Source organism: Anastrepha obliqua, chromosome 2 (genome assembly GCF_027943255.1).
Source record: "Anastrepha obliqua isolate idAnaObli1 chromosome 2, idAnaObli1_1.0, whole genome shotgun sequence".
Lineage (NCBI taxonomy): Eukaryota > Metazoa > Arthropoda > Insecta > Diptera > Tephritidae > Anastrepha > Anastrepha obliqua.
Window position 1 is genome coordinate 19,999,946 of NC_072893.1, and position 15,447 is coordinate 20,015,392.

At 35.9% G+C, this 15,447-nt stretch overlaps 1 protein-coding gene across 1 annotated transcript in view; it reads left to right on the forward strand.

The window, feature by feature from the left end:
* LOC129238636 (mpv17-like protein) overlaps positions 1–15,447 on the forward strand; it is a 39,657-nt gene that overhangs the window by 19,309 nt on the left and 4,901 nt on the right. The window contains exon 2 of the mRNA XM_054873735.1: positions 8,322–8,705. The gene's annotated coding sequence lies outside the window, so the exon portion shown is untranslated. The remainder of the gene's footprint in view (positions 1–8,321; positions 8,706–15,447) is intronic.

The following is a 15,447-nucleotide window of genomic DNA, read 5'->3' on the forward strand; positions in this document are numbered from 1 at the left end:
GGTGTACAGTGCTGTTATGAGCTTAACAAGCGTAGCTGGAACTCCTCTGTACGCCAATGCACTCCAGACTGCGTAGGGGTGTATCGCATCGAATGCTTTTCAGACGAAGATCAGATGGAGAAGCATTCGGCACGAGATATATATCCAAAAGTCTTTCAAAGGTTTTTAACAGGAAAGACTGATTGGCCTATAGCCCATCGCTGATTCATGTCCCCTCCTGCCTATTTTTGGAATAAAGACGACCTTAACTAGTTTCCAACTATGTGAAATATGACCTAAGTTTAAACACGCTTTAAAAATTTCCTCTAGCCATAGTAGGATACAGTCCAAGGTTTCCTGTAACATCTTTGAAATGATCCCATCTGGCCCCAGTGATTTAAAAGGTGAACAAATTTTAATTGCCCACTTAACTTCCGCCTTTTTAATTATTTCTTTTGCAAGATGCTGCGGATTATATTGGCTCCGCCTGATATTTGTATACCAAAGGTGTCTTGTGATTATTAAACGCACCTTATCAACGAAACCACAACAAATAAGGCTCGCATGTATATATGTATGTATCTATATAAAAATGTTGAACAATAGCCAATTAAAGTGCAATAACAATAATCTGGCGCATAAAACCTTAATAGCCGTCTAGGCTGCTTTCAACGATGTTTACGCCAAAGCTTTGAGTGCAATCGGATCAAGGATTTTTAGCGAGAGCGAGTAGTCCTTTAAAAAATCTGCAGAAATTAAGTGCCACGCTTTGAAGAAACTGTACTCTAAGTGACTTTCAGTCTAAAAAACAAAAAAAGGAAAAATTTCAACGATAGTATTAGCGGCGCTCGCGCTTAGCCACATATTTTTCTTGACAGCTGAGGCCTTCATCTGAAAACCTTCTGTTAACGCAACCACACAACAGTGTCTGACTATCCTGCATTGTGTATGGCTGTATTTAGAGTGTAAAAAGCTATTATTATAAGTGATATCGGTTTCACTCGACTAATCTTAAGGCCTGCAGCACCAAAGATGCCTCAAACCTGCAAAGGAAAAATCTGAAAAATACAGAGCCCACAGCACGAAGCGGACTCAACTGTATTATATGTCCAAACAGTAATAAAATGTTGAAGTAGATTACTACTACATAGAAGCGCAAAAAAAAAAAAAACACTTTAAAAAATTGCAAAAAACAAAAACAAAAAACAATTAAAAAAATTCACAAAGCTCAAGTTGCTTGGAAAAATATTATCTGTATAACTAAACAAATTATAATTGGTTTCGTAGCCACTAATCTCATGTTTCCCGATACTTAAAAAGCAGCCAGCCAGTTAATGCTTATGACTAATTTCAATTACACTGGTTTACAGCCAAAAACACCCGAGAACCAGACAATCCAATTCCAATGTAAAATCGATCGCTGAATTCGAATGGTTTTTCTTCTTCTTGGTTGGCGCGATAACCGCTTAAGCGATTTTGGCCGAGTTTAACAAAGCGGGCCAGCCGTTTTTTTCTCGTGCTAACCGACACCACTTGGACACAGCAAGTAAGGCCAAGTCTTTCTCCACCTAAACTTTCCAACACTTCAAGGGACGCCTCATCGAATGTTAACATCGTCTCAGCTTTTGCGCTATACGTTAGGACGGACATGATGAGAGCCCTACAGAGTGTTAGTTTTGTTCGTTGTGAGAGGCAAAGAGAGATTTTTACGTTAAATTTTCAGGCTGACATTGTTATCGGTGTTGATGCTGGTTCCTAAGCAAGGTGGATTTAATAAGGTGACAGCATTCACCCAGCTGAATTTTTCGCCGTGGGTATGGCTTACGTCAAAATGATATGATTTGTTTGTATGTATTGGTATGTTTACGTTCGTATGTTTACATTTGCTTGCTGATTTTGACATGATGCTTGCACCAAACGCAACAACAAATACATGTAGGGTTTTACTTATATGTGTTTGCTGTCACCTGTAATAAATTCGCCTTGTTCCTAAGTACACGAAGTCCTTTACAACCTCGAAATCATAACTGCCAACAGTGCTGTGGTGTGTGTTCTCTTCTCTTCTATTATCTTCTCTTCTCTTCTCCTCTCGTCTCTTCTCGTCTCTTCTCTTTTCTTCTCTTTGATGACCTACCTTTTTTCTTTACTCCATAGGAATTTGATGATCTGGTTCATGAGCAAAAAAAAAACTTAAATGGTGTTAACTAGTGTTAGTTAATACACGGCGTGCGCAGGGCGTGATTTGCGTTTAGTAGCAAATTTTTGTAAACAAAAATTATTTTATTGGTATTAGGCCCTAATTCGTTGGGATAAATGGTTCATATATACCTACATATAAATCCATATACAAGTATAAGTTGTTGATTTCCGTTTCATGCATGCGTGCGTAATGCATGTCGCTCATGCGTCGATCGCATTAATACCTTAAGAGTGATTGGGCAGCAGACGGTTGGATGGCGCACTCCCGCTACCACCTCTGCTTCATCTATTTGGAAAAGGCATTTTACACTCTTTGACATGACCCAATTTGGCGCGTCCTTGCATACAAAGGAGTACCCAATAAAATTATTAGCCTCATGAAAGAATTGGTGCTGGCTCAGGTGGTAGCTTCTGTGTGAAGCACGAAAGTGCTCTGAGTGCCAGTGAAGTCCAAACCGGGGCTGTCAGACAGGGCTGTGTGCTACCGCCGCTGTTATTCAACTTGGTGCTAGACGAGCTTGTGCGGAAAGAAGAGGTATATCCTGGGGTCTGAACGGTTAAATTTGAAAGCCTAGTAAATCAGGTCAGGTCTGAAAATCAACATCGCCAAAGCTAATATGCATCAACCCAACCGAAACGCAAGCTATTCATATTGCCGGTACTCCCCTACATAGATGAAGTAGACGAGTTCTGTTATCTTGGCAGCAACTCATCACGAAAAATTACGCATCAGCAACAGACACACCCAATCGCATAGCAAAAAGAACGAGTTACCTATGGCAAGCTGGACAAAATTTAGAGATCGACGAGCTTCGTGCGGATTTTCGACGCCAACGTGAAGTCAGTAGTACTACAGGGTCCGGCACTCGAAGTGCAACCAATAAAAAAGGCCATAAATTTTGTTTGGAAAATTACTTTTATTCAATTCAAAATGAAAAATGTGCGAAAATAATACAAAATTCAGAATCAATTTACTTTTGCTTGATATGACTACCTTAACTTTGGCCTTGAGACGGTCCAGAAGCGAATCGCAATCTGCCCGAATGTGACTTGCAGGTATTTTGGCCCACTCGCGGACTATTTTTAGCACCTCGAGACTGGTGGATCTTTTAGTTTGGACTTTGCTCTCCAAAATAGCTCAAAGAGAATAATCCATCGGATTCGCGTCTTGTGAATTTGAGAGCCATTGTGTGGACGCGATGAAGTTCGGTGCGTTGTTTCTTAGCCATGGAAAGTGATTCTGACTGCATGCGTCCTGCAAGCGTTGCAATTCTTCTTCAACCGTTGTTTTCGCAAGATCATGTGGATATTCTGGCGCAACGTCACGAGCAACGCTGGCGTTTGGGCTGCAACTAAACAAAGACCTCAATCCATCTCGAGATACGGGGTCGCAAATAGAATTGGATCAGTCATACGTAGCGTAAGTCCCAGGAAGATATTGTTATTATTGATGTATATCAGTTGAAATATTCCTAATTAGCGGCTAGCGCCGATTAACTACCACAGTTCTGGTGTTGTAAATTCGTTTCTCTTTTTATTTTTTATTTTTTGTGTCAGATCGATTTCGTGAGATCCAAGTATAGCAGCAAACTTTTCATTTCTATGTCTGAGATTTCATTAATTTGCTGTAAGAAAGGCTTTTCGAAAGAGCCTAGTCTTGCTCTAGCTAAACCTGGACATTCGCATAAGTAGTGAAAAAGACTTTCTTTCACCCCCTCCGCCTGACTACTTCTGCAGATGGGATTGAGAGGGAGGTTGCGGCTAGCTGCATGATCCCCTACTTTCCACTGACCTGTAAGGGTTGCAGTGATACGTGGGATGCTTGGGCGAGCACATTCTAATAGGTACTTCGTCCTCTGGATGTTGACCGACTGTCATGTTTCTCTTGTTGTAGTGCATTTTGCTTTAACTTTCTTTCTGCTAAAGCATAGTAGTGTGAATCAATGGATGTTTTATTGTCTCGAATGGGGTAGCAATTGCCTTTTCGTTCTAGCTCATCTGCTGTCTCATTACACTCTACATTCCCATGACCGGGAACCCATCTCTCTCTCTCTCTCTCTCTTAGCTTAACAATCTGTGGTGGACCATATCTTTATCAACAATCCTCATCCAATCCAATCTCTCTCCGGGAACCTATATCAGAGTAATTTGAGGCCAATGACTAAACTATTCTAATTCCTAGATGGCACGTTGGGGCTTCCCGGACGGGTGGACTATACAGTCCCGCCTATACTTGTCATTACAAAGTTCACGACCCCCCTACCCTCGAGTAGAGAGTGGGCACGGGACGAGGTAAGACAGGGCGAGTTCATCCATGTATACACAGATGGCTCAAAGCTCGCGGACAGGGTGGGCGGAGGTGTATATTCTGAGAATTTGGGGATCTCCTTTAGTTTTCGGCTTCCCGACTATTGTAGTATCTTTTAGGCTGAACTGATGACATTAATTAATGCCGTGACACTAATATAGTGTGATGCGCTACCTGAATATGATATCTACATTTTCACTAATAGCCAGGCGACGATAAAATTCCTCGCAATACAGTCGACTACCTTCAAGGTAGATATGAAATGCCGCGCATCTTTTGTTGTGACATTGAGGGGAACTGCAGAGCAGATGAACTAGCGAAAATCGGTACCAAATTGACAGACATCGGTAAAAATTGCAAACTTGTAAACTAAGTATTCTCGAAGAAATTGCAAGAGTAGCGAATGAAAGATGGCGTTATGAAGCCACTTGCAAAATCGCCCGACAGCTGTGGCCCACACTCAATGCTAAACGCACGGACCATCTACTAAGACGACATAATCTCAGTCTTAGCACACTGATTTTAGATATTCCGGGACACTGCCTAATCGGTAGGCACGCCCAGAGAATGGGTGTGCAAGCACATGACTTCTGGAGAAGTTGTCTAGACGAGGAAACGGAAGAGACGATCCCGCACCTTCTGTGTCACTGTCCTACTCTATCCAGACTTAGACTCGCCATTTTGGGTAGACAATCCTTTAATGAATTGGAAGATTTCGGCTCTATCGGAATAAGGATCTTACAACATTTTTGAAAAGTACACATTGGTTTTAGGAGGGATAAAGGCTAGTTCCCCACGCGACATCACAATGGGACATGAGCTTGAGTGTGTCCTACAATGGACAACCGCTTCAACCTAACCTAACTTAGTGATTTGCATGCTTCTCTGACTGCTCATAGTTCTTCCTGGAGCACGCTGGCCTAGTCAGGAAGTCGAATTGATTTGGATAAGTTGAGCGGCTCCGAATACCAACCACCTTCCCTTTCCCCCATTCGGCTCCTGGTAGAAAACATACTGTAAAATCTTTCTTGAAGCTAAAGTCGGGGACTTCAGATTAAGATTTGTGTTTGGTGCCGACCAGTGATAAAGTGTGTGAAATTTAATAAACACCAAAATAAATCATTCAAAAGGATGATTTGTAAAATGATGAAATTGCATTATAACCAGAAAAAAATGCAGAAGTAATTATAAGAAGCACAACAATAATTTGTTTAATATGTAATTAATGCGAACACAACAAGTATTATCTTCATATGTGTGCACGTGTGGGTGTACGAACAAAAATTATGTCAATATAAACAAAAGTATGTAGGAGGGGTGTAACAAAATTTCGGTAAATTGAATTGAAAAAAGGATACATTTTTATTTTTATGTCAAATTTTTAATCTTCATTATTTTTTAAATTTCTCCACATTCAGTTAATGTCAATGTTTTACTTGTAACTTCAAGATATGTTTCGTTCTAGGTTAAGTTACAATTCATGCCAAAATTGATTGTAGGGAAATTTATGAATTGCTTAACTTCTATCACTCTGAAGGCGAATTTAGGCATGTCCGCACTGAAATCTAATTACGCGTATAATTAGCCTATATAAAGACGCATTCAATTTTTGTAGGTTTAAGTAGATCAAGAATAAGACTGATTTTTTAGAATTTTTTTGCGGAAGCGGTTTTCTGTATTTTCACAATTTTACGGCTACTGCTCGTTTTTTTATAAGGAAGAAAATACCCAACTTTAAATGTATATTTTCTTCTTCTTTTTCTTTCTTAGCATGACAGTCCTAAGTGGACCAGTACATACTTCCGTGTTCACATTTTATTACACCAAAATTCAATGGTTTATAAAACTGCGGCGGCCGCCATAGCCGAAAGGGTTGGTGCATGACTACCATTCGGGAGGGCGTAGGTTCGAATCTCCGTGCATGAACATCAAATAATATAAAAAGCTTTTTCTAATAGCGTTCGCCCCTTGGTGGGCAAAACAAACCTCCGCGTGTATTCCTGCCATGAAAAGCTTTTCATAAAAAGCGATTTGCCGTTCGGAGTCGGCATAAAACTCTAGGCCCCTCCATTTGTGGAATAACAAAAAGGCGCACGCAACAAATAGGAGGATGTGCGCGCCAATTTTTTATTTGGTTTTGTTTTTATAAAACTCTATACCCCAAATTTGTCTAAAAATTCTGAATAAAAAGTTTGAAATATTGTTGAAAATTTGCCACATTTTTACAAATTTTATACAAAGTCCGATACTTTGCTCCATTTGGTACTTTTTGTGGTATGAACTATACTTTTATCACAAAAAAAAAAAAAAAAAATTGAAATTACAAAATAAACTAATTAACCAAGTCGTTCTGAAAGAAGTTAAGTTAAGTGCCTACTTTCAGCATAATCTTATTTGTAAATAAATTTTGTAAGAGTTTTTGTACCTTCTATATGCATAAAAACCATATTTGAAAAAATGTATAATAAATATTGGTTGATTTTCACTTAAGTGCCTTACTCGCTTAGGTGTGCAAACCCCTAAAAATTACATTTAGAACTTTTACCACTTCTATGACACTAAAATTTCATGAGATTTCAATAATTTTTATTTACAAAACTCAGTTAAATGCATTCCACTTAAGCGCATATCCCGCTTAAGTGCCTACTTTCATCAGAATATTATTTGTAAATTAATTTTGTAAGAATTTCTGTCCCTTCTGTATACATAAACTCCATATTTAAAAAAAATTAAATTTATATAATAATTTAATTTTCACTTAGGTGCCTTACTCACTTAGCTGCCCAAACCGCTAAAAAATACTTTTAGAATGTTTAAAATTTCTATGACACAAAAATTAGATGGGATTTCAATATTTTTAAATTATAAAACTCAGTTAAGCGCATCCCACTTAAGTGCACATCTCGCTTAAGTGCCTATTTCGATCAAAATCTTATTTATAAATAAATTTTGTAAGAACTTCTGTACCTTCTGAATGCATACAATTCATATTTAAAAAAGGTAAATTCATTACCTTACCCATTTAGCTGCCCAAACCGCTAAAAATTACTTTTAGTGCCTTCCACTTAAATGAACTCCCGCTTAAGTGCCTAATTTCAGCAGAATCTTATTTATAATTTCTAAGAATTTCTGTACCTTCTTTATACATAAAATCCATATTTAAAAAATTTGTAATAAATATTAGTGGATTTTCACCTAAGTGCCTTGCTCACTTATCTGCAAAAACCGCTAAAAAATACTTTTAAAATTTTTACAACTTCTATGAGACAAAAATTATATGAGATCTCAAAATGTTTTGATTATAAAACTCAGTTAAGTGCATATCCCAATTAAGTGCCTACTTTCAGCAGAATTTTAGTTATAAATACATTTTATAAGAACTTTAAGTATGTAAGAAGCTCGGTAATAAACCTCTTATAGAAAAATTAACGCCTATAAGAAATAATCCAAAAATACAGGACAAACCCGAAAACGTATAATTCCGCATCGCACTCATCAAGCACAAAAAAAAGTTTATATTTATAATATAATTATTAAGAGCAAAACAATCTTCACATTTATTGATTGCATATTTACAAAAACAGAAATCCAATAAACAATACTTAATAATTACAGGACAAACTGCGATTCCACCACGACCATAACAAAACGCAATCTGATGTCTCGCAGCAAAACAAATATTCCCATATCACTTATACAAATACACACATCTATAAATGCATGTATGTATGTGTAAACGCACACAAACAAGTACTAATTAATCATATTTTGATTTGGAATATTCAAATTTGCCTTATCTTAATTACTAACCGTCTGACTACTTACGGCTTCTTAGCCTAGCACGCGACCGCTTTCTCTATACATCCTGATCTACGAAGTTATCGCTCAGCCGTCGGTGCGGCACTCATTCACCACACCATGACCAGGTGAAATGTTGATAAGAGATCTCAAATTTTCCACTGGACGCTCAATTTGACTTCCAAACAGTATAAATACAGCGAGAGAGCCAACAGCAAGCGATATTCGCGATTGGCCTTTGGAGCAGAGTGAATGTAGCGGAGGCGTGAAATGAAATAAAGTTTTTTGACAAGCACTACGTAAGCGCTGATTTTTTTTGCTAAAGTTTACTTGTGCAAGAAATACGAAATACTCTGTAACATCCACTGATCTTTACTAGTCACTTCAAAAAAGTCTTTGGTGATACATAAGAAAAAAAGAGGTAAGTTAATTCTATAGGAAAATGTTTGGTAAAAAATAAAAAAAAAAACGAAAATGGAAATCGAAGGCGGTGGTGATAATCACGCGGAGTGTGGAATATTCCCTAGCGAAAAATCTAAAGCGGCAAGATACCAACACCAACAAATGATACAATGAAGAAGAGAGGTGCGCGCGGGGGCAGACGATTGCCAAACTCGTGCGTTCGTCATAAGTCCAAACATTCGCTAGATACATAAAAAGTTGTTAAGTTTTGGCTAAATATATGTAGCACAGCGCATATGGTACGGATATGTATGTGTGTATGCCTGATCGTAGAATTGTGCAAAAAATATCGAAACAGTTATTAGCATACAACAAAGAGTGCTTCGGATGGACTTATTGAAGTTTGTAAGAACCGGTTATCAGCCAGAAATAGTTTTTTTCTCTATTTTGTGCTTTTTTTTTAATTTTTGGCTACTTAAACAAATGCCTAATTGCGCTAAGCAATTCAAAGGGTGTCAAATCAAACAAAAAAACAACAACAAAAAACGGCATGAACATACAAATTGGTTGTACCCAACGCAAGTTTTTGCGTATTTTATTTAGGGAAACTGAAACTTTTTGAAATGCTGACACTTTAAGAGGCTGACTACCCCAGAGGCCCGAAAAAATTATGATTTTTAATAATTTTTTTGATAGTCAGTTGCTTTATTTTACAAAAATAAAAACATAGCATTAATACATCATTTTTCGACTTGACTTTAGCAACATTTCAAAATTAAAAATTAATAATTGTAAAAGTTATCTCGGTTTATGTGGAGCCCGTTTCTACAGAAGTCCTTTGCGGTGATCATTACAAGTCCTTGGAGATTCATCTGAAATCAATCGGACACGAGAAATTTGTTTTATTAATAGATAATCTTGTGCCTGATCGAAGCTTGTGCCGGCCTCAGAAAATATTTTTCAGATTTTCAAGAAAAAAACAGCAATTAATTGTTTGCAAAAATCGAGATTTTAGACAAAAAAAATCGAGATTTTTGACAAAAAATAGAGATTTCTGAAAAAAAAATTAAGATTTTTGACAACAAAAAAATCGAAATTTTAGACAACAAAAAATATAGAGATTTTTGACAAAAAAAAATTGAGATTTTTGACCCAAAAAAAAAATATCGAGATTTTAGACAAAAAAATCGAGATTTTAGACCAACAGAAAATCGAGATTTTTGACAAAAAAAAATTGAGATTTTAGACAACACAAAATTGAGATTTTTGACAATAAAAAATAGATTTTTGACCAAAAACAATAGAGATTTTTAACAAAAAAAAAATCGAAATTTTTGATTAAAAAAAAATCGAGATTTTAGACAAAAAAAAATAGAGGTTTCTGATAAAAAAAAATTTGAGATTTTAGACAACAAAAAATAGAGATTTTTGACAAACAAAAATCGAGATTTTAGACACAAATAAAATCGAGAGTTTTGACCAAAAAAAATCGAGATTTTTGACAAAGAAAAATTGAGATTTTAGACAACCAAAACTCGAGATTCATGACAAAAAAAATGGAGATTTTTGACGAAAACAAAGATCAAGATTTTTGACAAACAAAAACCGAGATTTTTGACAAAAAAAAAAATCGTGATTTTTGACAACACAAAATCGAGATTTTTGACATTAAAAAAGAGATTTTTGACCAAAAAAAATAGAGATTTTAACACAAAAAAAAAATCGAGATTTTTGATAAAAAAAATCGAGATTTTTGATAAAAAAATAGAGATTTTAGACAAAAAAAAATAGAGATTTCTGACAAAAAAAATTTGAGATTTTAGACAACAAAAACTCGAGATTTTAGACAACAAAAAATAGAGATTTTTGACAAACAAAAATCGAGATTTTAGACACAAATAAAATCGAGAGTTTTGACCAAAAAAAATAGAGATTTTTGACAACCAAAACTCGAGATTTATGACAAAAAAATGGAGATTTTTGACGAAAAAAAAGATAAAGATTTTTGACAAAAAAAAGCCGAGATTTTTCACAAAAAAAATTGATATTTTAGACAACACAAAATCGAGATTTTTCATATTAAAAAAGAGATTTTTGACCAAAAAAAAATTTGAGATTTTAGACAACAAAAACTCGAGATTTTAGACAACAAAAAATAGAGATTTTTGGCAAACAAAAATCGAGATTTTAGACAAAAATAATAATAATTAATGAGAATTTACTTAGTACAAGGTGGCGCAAAATTATTCACCGCTTTTTTTTTTAATAACTTTCATGCTAAATAAATTTAAAAAAAATTTTTGAGTGATGGAAATCTTCATCTTGCCCTTTTATGCGCTCGATTACGTGTCTGTTTGAATACTGCAGCCGTCCAGCTCACAAGTGTCAAATATGATTGACATACGAAGCCATTTGCAAAAATTATAAATCTACCGATAGGATGATTAATTTTGCGCCACCTTGTACGCGAGTACAGTTTAGTAAGGAAACTGAAACTTTTTGAAATACTGATACCTTAACTGATAATTTACTTAGTACAAGGTGGCGCACAATTAATCACCGAACAAGATTTTGAGATCAACGCAAGAATGTCTGAGAAGTCGCCTTTTGATTATTTTATTTCTATAGCGCAATTACGATGCCCTAAGTGTTCTAAAATGTGAAAGAAATGAAATTCTTAACTTTATTGTTCTTCGATATACTCCCCATAAACGGAAGTTGCGTATAAATGTTAAGGCTTCCTGTGTGGCTTAAGTGACTTCTTTTGCACCCAACCAGCTTTAAGAACCTTAAAATGTCAGATTTAAACGCAATTAGGCGATAAACCAACTAAATTATCTAAATTATATCCATTTGAAAATTATAAAATTTTACATTTCCTTATCAAGAAATTTTCATAAAAAGTTTTAGTATATTTCCTAAATCCTATTAATTACTTTTTGGCAAGTCATAAATTAGCAGGTATTTGTGCAAATTTTATTAGATTAAACGCAATACTTCGCTTTTTTTTTTTGTATGTTAAAATTTGTTTTAGCCAAATGTAAACAAAATAGTTTACTTAAAAGTTGAAGGTAATGGCATAACTTGTCCATTTACTAAAGGAGGCCTGCAACATCACAATGATGAAAAACAACATTTTTGGTGGCAAGACGTCATGGAAAAGCGAAACATAACCAGCTGCTATTTTTATTAATTTAATTTTATTCTCTTTTTTAAACGAAAAGCAAAGCATAACTGCTGCTAATTTTTTTTTTTTTTGTTCTAAGCGAATCATAACTGCTGCTAATTTATCATCATATACAACTGATTTTTTTAATTAATTTTTTTTTTATCCAACTACTATAAAATATTGCATAAAAAATACTCATCACAAACTGCAAACGAAGTTCGATCTAACTCTGCCTAGTCATGTTATTCCGAAGCTGTTGATATTCACACGAAGTTCCACTGAGGTGTAATCGTCTAGTGACGCCATTCGGAAAACTCACACACATACAAAAAACAATAGCAATTTCACCAAGCATACGTAAATCACAAACACTTTTCCAATTTACTTTATTTAACTTAAAAATGTGTCATGCGTCATTCTTTCATCACTCGCCAATCGCCAATTTTCGCAGAGAGACACAAATTTTGTTCAGCAAAAAGGAAAATATGCTCAAATTATGAAAGCTTGCGGTCAAGTTCAGTGCTTCTCACGCATTCAATGCTAGGCGCGCTATTTTCTATCCATTCACACATATTTGTTCACCTACAAACATCTAATTTACGCTCTCAGCAAAAAGAAAAAAAAACAAAAATGCACTGCTGCGGCAAAGCTCTCACTTCCGCTAAGTGTAAAATTTGTTTACATTTTATAAAAAAATAATGATTGGTTTCCAACAGAATACCATTGTGCTCTCATTGTCGTTTTGTTTTTGTATTTTTCGGCATTTTGGCAAAGCACACAACATTTGTATCTTGCGCGCAGATATGCTAAGCTTTATACACACAAAGCTCTTTATGCGGAAAGCTTTGATATTTTGCGCTTCTTTTTTAAAGATCACTGCAGCAGCATGACAATTGATGTCTTGGCTTGTACCGCCACGTGCTGCATTGTTTTTTCTCAATGTGATACTCATTTTGTTGTTTCAAAAGAGCGAACTCGACACATATATGTACCTGTATTTACATAAGTAAAGCGTTTTTCAGTTAGAGCGCTTCAACTTTTGAACTTTTTTGAATAAAACACAAACGGTTTGACTTTTTTAACTAATTTTTTTTTTATTATCGAGTTTGAACATATACATTTAAGTATGAAATTCGATTTCTTTTGCATGACCACCGCGTGCACGTTTCACGAAGTCCAATCGTTGAACCCAATTTTCGACCACTCTTTTGCATAAATCGGCCGAAATTCCAGCAATTTCGCGTTCAATATTGGCTCTGCTGGGTTGCTATCGCAGCCACCATCCACCCAGTCATTTTTGCTTGAGGCTGAACATTATTTCAGGCAAGTCAGGAGGCATCTCTTTAACTAAAGGGTGGTTAAGTTTCAAAGGCCGGTGTTGATTTTGAATAAAATACAATTCGTTTAGGAAATTATTGTCATTTCTTTTTATTATGATAATATTGGTATGGCTCAATTACATATGGAACAAAATATCGGCCAAATGGCCGCCGCGGCTTCTGCGGCGTACCTCCATCCGATGGTCCAAATTTTCGATGACGCTGAGGCATAATTGAGGTTCTATGCCGAACTATCTCATTGACGAGCTACTGTACCAGATAGTATATAGACGGGCATTGAAATTCATTCAACGGGAGTCTCTTATCACCTTCCTAAACTTCCACCCCCGATTGCCGTATCGGAATGCAACCCCCGAAGAGCTTCTACTGCCTCGTGCGACACTCATAACTTCGGCTCAGGTTAAACTCCCACCTTCCCAGTATTGACATGCATCATACGACATGCTCAACAAATGTCCGACATGTGAAGGTATCCCACTCGAAGGCATCCCCACCTTACCCCTTAAACTCACTCACATAACGCCACTCTAGCTTTGCACCCAATCAGTTGAAGCAGCGTATTTGTGAGCCTCACGTGAGATGAGATAGATGATGACGGCCGGTGATTACAACGCACTGGCAGGACTTAATGAACTGCTACAGCAACAACAAAATGAAATGGGCGATATCCAACGTGCTCAGTTGGTATAGCGACTAATTAAAGACTAGTTAAACAATATTAGACTGAGCCTTTTCACTTCTGAATAGATTCTTTCGAAAATAAATTGCAATGGCATTCCTCTCAAATACTTTCTGCAACATGCTTGTGTGTAGATATGTAGGTATGTATATGGGCCCATGCGTCATTTTATTAAATTTTCTTGCATTGAATGTGTGATGAATGAGCACTTGGCTTTTGAAGATCACTTACTAATGCATTTAGGAGCTTTGCACAAACAACAACAAAAAAACCAAATCCCCACAGTTGCACATGTGCATGTCGAAAGCTGCAATGCCGTTATTGTGTTTACATCACGACGGAAAAAAGCTAAATTTCATTGTCAAAGTGGGACTTTTTCAATTTACTCCGCCAGTAGTGTACGACTAACAATCGCCCAAAGCGTGCGCAGAGAATAAATAAAAATAATAATAAATAATGCAATTTCGTAAAATGAAAGCATTTTCTTATAAGTGTACCAATTAAATATAATAAAAAATCAAGTATTTTGAAAAAGTGTAAAGTGCACGAGTAGAAATTTTAGCTAAATATTTAATAAGCCACCAAACTATGATACAAAGTGCAACGTTATGTGCAAATGCAAGCGCTAAAAATAGATATTTGAAATTTCTACTATGCCTTGATTTTGAGATTTGAGGCAGTGCGGAAAAAAAGCAAGAAAATTTTCCACATTTTGCGTAAAATATGCAAAGAATGCCTTAGAAGTGTTTGAGTGATGAAATTGATTGGAATTCGATAATTATTAGTAAAAAGCAGATAATTAGTAAAAAAGCAAATTTGTCAAATTATTTTAGAAAATTGCATTTGCGTACTGGAAACTTAAATTCATTGCCATTACGTGAAAAACGGGGAGTGCATGGAAGTTCGATAAAAGCGTAAATGACTAGAGTGGAATTTTTTTTAATCTATATTTAAAGGTGGTGCATAAGAATCCAAACATGGTATTACCCTATTGCCTATACACGTGAATACATGCGTATGTATGTATGTATGTATGTAAGTAAATTAAATAAAAAAGAGTACCAACACGAAACTCTTCCATACAGGTTTGCAATTCTCATTTCCATAAAAGGTAAACTGCCAAAATGTGTGTCCATTTGTTTTTGTTTTCTCTTCTACTTGCAAAAACAAAAAATGATATGCATCTTTTCCCCTTAAAACGTGCGCTCCTATCTGGTGCGCGGCGCCTGCTAGTCTGCAATCTACACAGCTGTTCACAGTTTAGGCGCATCAGTGTGAATATAAAGCAATTTACATGCACACACACACACACAAACTCTTGCGCTTGCCAACACCTCGAGGTTAGCGCCTGTCGTGCGATTCTTAGCTTTGATATGTGCGTACTCATACATATTAACCTTTGAATTATTAAAAATAGTGTTGATGCGTGATTATTTGTTGTTTCCGCATTTCCGTTTCCATTTTCGTTGTCAAGGCTTCTTGTGAGCCATAAACTATGTATGTATGTATGCATTTATATTTGATTATATTTATTATTATTTGTTATTTTAATATTTAGTGCCTTTGTTTTTGA